The sequence below is a fragment of the Frieseomelitta varia genome, unplaced genomic scaffold (assembly GCF_011392965.1).
Source record: "Frieseomelitta varia isolate USP_RPSP 00005682 unplaced genomic scaffold, Fvar_1.2 scaffold_711, whole genome shotgun sequence".
NCBI classification, from domain to species: Eukaryota; Metazoa; Arthropoda; class Insecta; order Hymenoptera; family Apidae; genus Frieseomelitta; species Frieseomelitta varia.
The window spans coordinates 27,437-34,295 of NW_025110492.1; positions in this window are offsets into that span (position 1 = coordinate 27,437).

The following is a 6,859-nucleotide window of genomic DNA, read 5'->3' on the forward strand; positions in this document are numbered from 1 at the left end:
TTTTTCGTCGTTCCGTACCGACAAATTTCATAAATACCGTAAACACATAATAATCCACGTTGTCTAGCTGCAAACATCATTCCATAGAAATCTTGGTATTTGCAATTGTTCACACCACCTTCCAATTTAATTTATTTTCCAAGATCGTTGACAAACAAAGGCGATACGACATTGCGGACCGTGAGAGGAAAGTTCGGGTGGAACCAGAGCGACAAAACCTACACACGCGTGCTGGAAAATATTTCAAGCTTCGAAAAAAACGTTCCCGAGTGTGTATAAGTGAAAAAAGCAAGCCGAACGCCGAGCCGGGTGTGTTTGTCAACGCGTTTAAAATACACGCGTGCAGTCTCGACAGTGCAATTGTCCTTAATTTCCCGTGGGCGTCGTTCGTCAAGGCGATTTTACAGCCCCGCGTTCCTAAACTGCCGGTTCACTTTCGAAAGAGACGCATAATTCAGTCTTAATCGATGGCCAGGTGCTCGCCCGGAATTTCCAAACGTACGTCGAAATTGTTTAATTAAATCCAGCTGCCGAGTTTCCCTCGAGGACGACAAACGACCGGCCGTCGTTGCCTATTTTCGCGGAATTCAATTCGAAGTTTCGCGGCCGCGACGAAACGAGAATCAATTCGTCGCGCCGGTAGCCGGTATTATGAATTTTGATAGAGAGTGAAAAATGAGGGGCCGAGGAGCGAATCAACCGTGTGTATCATCGAGTCTGATATCTGGAGTGGTTTCTTCCTTTTTCTTTTTTTCTTTTTCCAGGAGAGGCATTTTCTCTCTGTCGGTTGAACTCGAGGTTCGGCTCGAACGATATGCAAATTTCTTTGCAAACCCTCTGCCACCGACGAAATGACCATCGTGTACTTACTTGGCTCTAGTGGCCTCGCAGTTTCGTTCGATTCCTGCGCATCGATTTATTCAAATCTCTGACGCACTTTGAAATTTTCGCCTGTATCGAGGATATCGTTTTCTTCGTTGATTTTCTCTCTCTCCGGAATTAAATCACTTGTGACGTTTTCAATTGAATTCTTATCGAGGTAAATACTGTATTTAAACGAAAATACATTTCTTAATAATCTGATAAATAAGGTTTATGATGATATTGATTACAAATCAGCAACCGTGTTAAAAGAGAAATTTGCTATGAATCGTGAATGTCGACAAATATAATTTCGTATTTAAAAGTTCCTTGAGAATTATTGGATAGCTTTTGGCGAAAATTAAAAACATCCTTCGACGAAAGACACTGTACTCTGCCATTTTCTAATGATTCATAAATCTCTGTTTTACGTACTATGAGGGAACATTGATCACATTTAACGCGACATAAGCGTTCATACGAAATGGTTTTTTTTTTTAAATCTATCGTTAGCAATGCTTTAAAGAGAGAAAAAAATTGATCGATATTAAAAATGGTTGTAACGGAGGGAACGTGAGATATATGTAACGGAGGAAAGAATGAAACAGATTTTCACGGAGAGAAAAGGAAATAATACGTTTAAATTCTTCCCTCCGTGAGGGCGGGGGGGAAAAAAAAAGAGAGAAGAAGAAGCGGTGGAAAAAAGAATGGAATTCCAGCAAATCGTCGATTAATTAAACAGTCAGGAATGCGTGTGCTCTGGTTTCCAACGGATATTTGTGGTCGTGAGCCGAAAGACTTCACATGGCCCACGTAAATGCGGTCGGCCAATTAGTACGCCATTTTCGGCGAGATAATCTCGAATCGATATATTATAATTATCTCTTCCTCGCATAATCGTATTTTTCATGCAGATAGATATGTCACACGGAATACGCAAAATCTAGATAAATCGTTCGTATCGTTCGCGAGTTTTCTTTCATCTAGATGACGTCTATCTAATATCTAACCTATGAAAGATCGAAATTTCGTTATAAAACTTGAGTCTTAAAACCTGTTTTAAGTTGAAAAACTTGGAGCTCGAAATAATATTTTATGGTACAAACACGTGCCTATTAAATAAACGAAGAAAAAGTAAAAATACTTTGCAGAGATTAATATTATCACGAATTGCCATTTATATATATGTTCTCGTTTGTTACGTATTTTTCTAGTTTCACATGTCCCGAAAATGCGTAAAACTCCGCGGTCCATTTATCGTGACGGTACGAACGTAAATTTCCTACCAAAAGATAGAACAAGCACAACCCAACGCCTAAAAATTACGAGCAAATCGCTCGATATCGAACCGCGGCCGCGAAACAAACCGCGGCGTGACGACGAAAATTAAAACGCGGCAATCTTCGACGAATTCTTTTTTCTTTTTTCTCTGCGCCAGTGAAAAGTATCGCGACCGAAAATATCCGAAATGTCGTTCCGACGCGCCGATAATATCACGTCGCCGTACCGTCACCGCGATACCCGTTGGAGAAAAAAAAATGAAATTCACACGGGCACCGCGAGCGATTTCAAGCATGCCCTTTTAATATCGCGGAAAATCGGATTATCGAGGTTTTCGCGTGGCTGTCAAACAACGCGCCGATATCGCTGCGCGAATTCCTTTCTGGCCCTCGAAAACTTTCCAACGAACGACGATGGCAGTTGGCTGGAAAAGCCGGAACTAGCCTCGCTCTTGCAACTCGTAAGTTTCGAAGCTGCATCGATCGATGTATCGATAATTTCGGGGGGGGGGGGGGCTCGAAAGCCTGCAGGCGCGCGCCTCCCCATCGCCTCCACCCCGCCTATTATCGGCTACGCCGGAGAAACGATAGCGCGGCACCATTAACGCCACTGATAACGGTTATTTAAGATACTTTCCACTTTCGGCCGGCTTTTGTTCGACGGGCAAGAAAAAGTTTCGAATAGAAATCAATTGGAAATCGCGGTGCCGGGCGACGTACGCGCGGGGAGTGCTAGCTGCCCGGCTAGCTGGTGGTAGTAGCCAGTGAAATACGACTGTCGACGTTTTTCTGCTGGTTATTAGACTGGAACAAATGAAAATACATTATCCCGTTTCGTGTTCTTTCTTTCTTTCTTTCTTTCTTTCTTGCTTTCGACTTCATCTCTCTCTACCATTTCTTTTTCCACTGCGCTCTGATCTCTCATTTTTTGAATGGAGAACTGGAGAACACAAGCGTCATAGATCAAACAAATGTACGGTTGTCGATATAATCGATATGCGTCTTGAACACTCGTAACGATTGCACGAGAATCCCCATGAATTTTGAGAAAATGTGTGCGCGTTTCGAGCACTTCGTTGCGCTACCATCACGTCGAGAGTAACGACATGCAAAGAGAGAACGCACCTGTACACCGTGTACTTTAGCGTTATGAAAGTGTCGTTTCACCAAGTTGCGTGAAACAGTAGTAGATCACGTAACATGCCGATAGTCTTTCGACTATCGAGTGATTTGTATTCGAGTCACACTTGTACGATATACATTATCGGTGTTTCGCTAGTGAAGTAGCGAGTGAAAAATGACTCTTTAGATATCAGTCAATGGATCTAAAGAAGAGGCGACGACTCATACGTATATATAAACTCCAAACGTTCAATACTGCTATTCATACCCGGAATATATATCCACAACTCAAATTCTTGAGTTGATGGTACATTGGGATGCTCCAATGGTTGTTCCATCTAACAGGTAACAAACCCTTTGCAAACCAAACTTCGATAATTAGACGAAAATCGGTACTTTCCATGCAACAGAGCTTAGAGCAAGAACCTAAGCAACAACTTCGATATTAATCTGTATCGCAAGAACGCCGGCGTACCGCCGGATAAGATTGAATATGTTAAACCCTCCATTCGCGACGCTGTACTCAACATCCAACCGCGAGTAATTCCTCCCCTTACATGTAACGTTGCACACAAACAGACATTGCGCTTTGAAAACGTTATTCCTACGAATGGAGAGATTTCGATTTCGATATTCTATTGAGATCAAACTTTTCAAATTCTCAAAATTATAAATCTTGGAACTTTCGTGCATCCAGATTTTTAAAACAATTTCCAATCACGTCGACCATGATATATTCTAACATGGACATCGAGCGATTTTCATAGAGAGGTTTATTCCTCTCGGAAAGAAGTATAATAGGTGAAACTTGGTTCCTTGTAGTATTGATTCAAACTAGCAGTCAATCTTCGTAAGCTATAAAACTTCATTGATCTAATTTTCTGAATATTAAAAATAAACATATCCTCGAATTGTGTTTGAATCGAACAAATTCTTAAGAAGAGTGACAATGTTACTACGCAGCTTTCTCGACAAACTTAGCTCAAATCATGCTGTTTAGAAAATAATATTGATCTCTTGTCAGATTTAATGCCTGAAAGAACAGCAAAGTTTCAGTCACAAAACTTCCGAATAATTTTACTCGCTTGTCCAATCACGCAACGGTCTAACAATTTCGCGAAGAATTCAGGATTTTCATTCCCTCTTGCATACAACGGTCGCATGCAGAGAGCTTTTCATTTCTTAATTTTACAATTCCACGAGTCGATCGCGTTCGTGGCGAGCTGTATAATACTTAAAAAACAGTGCCGACGAAGGAACACCTGCGCTCGTTCGCAGCGAGAGAGGGTCCATCGAAACTCGAGATCTCGGAGAGCGAAGCAATTTGCCAACGGCGGCAGCGACGACGACGACAGCGCACAGAGCGGATGGCGCAGGTGCGGCGTGCCGCAACGCGCCGGCTTGAATTAATCACCCTGATAAATAATAATAAGTGGCGGCGTTCTCGCGCCTAGTTCGTCCGTTATTAATACGCAATTCATATTAAACGAACCCTTTGCTCAACCATAGCGACGCGAGAGAGACGTCCGAACGATTCCCCGCTGAGTTCTAACTAGGCGGTCATGACGACGGCCCTTTCCTCCCTCGTCAAATCCGCTCGCGCCGGCCTCTCACCCGACCGCAAACTCGCTGCCACCCGCTGCAAGTATCGCGCGTGTTTCATAGTTAATGTCTCGTAATTAATCGATGGGCTGATAGCACGGGTTGTATCGCCGTCGTGGGACGAGCAAATGGCCGGCCCATTACTGCCTATCCCTGTGAATTTTGCACATCTTTCCTACGAATAACCTCTGCCCCTCGTGCATCGAGCGTGTTCGCCAAAAATGTCGAATGATAATTAGTAGATGGCGAATATTTGCTTTTCGTGTGTATGTGTGTTTTTTTTTTTTTTTTTTTTTCTTTATGAGAGAGAAAGTGATTTTATCTACTAATTGTTACAATATTTTTACGTGGGCGTTGCGCCATTTTGCATTGTTTGATTTTCCATTAATAAAAATGCGCGACACGATATGATAATTTACCGTAACTTATGAAATATTAGCGACGACGTGAGAGAAATTTGAATATTGTTCACGACGATCCCAATTGTCACACGCGATCAAAATTCTCTGACGCACACTTGGAAGAAAATTTGCTCCGTTTCTTTTTTTTTTTTTTTAGCATCGCGTGAATCAAATTTACGCAAAGTTTCAGACTTCTTTGAATTGTCCCGTGTTAAGAAACTACCGTCACGATTCACCCTTTCAATCGCGCGTTCATAAATTTCCCCGGAAACGAACCGCCGTCGAATCGAGCGGTATCTATCGACGGAGCGTTTCCACGCCAACGCAACGAGACGATCTCGACTCCTGGCAAAAACCTTGGATCGTAGATGATAAATCGTCGCTCGATAAATCGTAAGAATCGATATTGGCGTGGGATTTATCGCGGTGTCGGAATCGGCCACAGATCGACCGTGAAATCGGTCAAATCGTGCGGAGTCACTCTCTTTCTCTCTCTCTCTCTCTCTCTTCTCTTCTCTGCGAAATCGCAATCGCTGCTAGTCGAGACGGCGGTGAGAAAAATCAGCCGACATTGCAGGGGATTTTGTCGGCTCGTAAAATGATTATGCAAAACGTCTAGCGTCTAGCTGGGGTGTACGCGCTGGGTTGGCTGATGCGGGAAAGGGCGCTTTAATTTGGCGGCATTGTCGGGCCCCGGGAAAATTAAAAGCTTATCTCTCGGCCCGGTCCTCGGGCTCGGGGCGTTGATCGCAGAAGCGAACACGCTCGGCGCCTGAGCCCCAACGCCATTGTCTCGCCGCGGAATTATTATCAACACCGGCGACGATGTTGTTGGATAGTAATTGCTTGAACGTTGATTCCGTGCCATTGTTTGTTCGTCAGAGCGCGGAGTTGCCTTCAACCACCTCTGCCAGCCGTTGCGTGTTCTTCCGTCGTTTCTACGAAAAACGCAGGCCACTGCGATCGCGTCCGTTAACTTTGCAATCGATACCGGTACCGAGGCGAAAAACAACGTTCGAACAACGCGCGTCTGCAATGTCTTTGACGAAAAATACAGTGCCGAAAAAACACAAGGCACGAACATTCTCTCTCTTTCTCTGTCGACGTACAAATATTTCCAGCCAAACGAGAGAAAAAGGAAACGAAATTCCTATTTAGACTTCCGACACAGTGCGTGATGCCTTTAAACCATGCCGGACCATGATGGTCGGCCGGGTACGACGAGACCGAACACGTAACGAGTTAACAAAGATAAAAGGCAGCGAACAGGAACGCTACTATTTTTTCCCCCTCGGCTCGCGCCGACAATGGACTGGAATTAAAGCGAGGCACCAGGCTGGCGTAATTGTTTTACGACCGGATAAAATTCACGGACGTCGCTGCGGTACGTGTATCATATGTTTTCTTTCGAGACAGAGGTTTTCAGCGAAATCTCGATCCCGTCCGAAATGTTCTTACAACCAATTCCTAGGTTTCATCCGAGCGTACAAAAACACTATTGCGTCTTAATTAATCGCGAGAAATACGCGATTCAACGAATATAACGCGCTCTAGTTATGATTTGTGAAAGCTCTTTCGTATTCTCGTAATTTT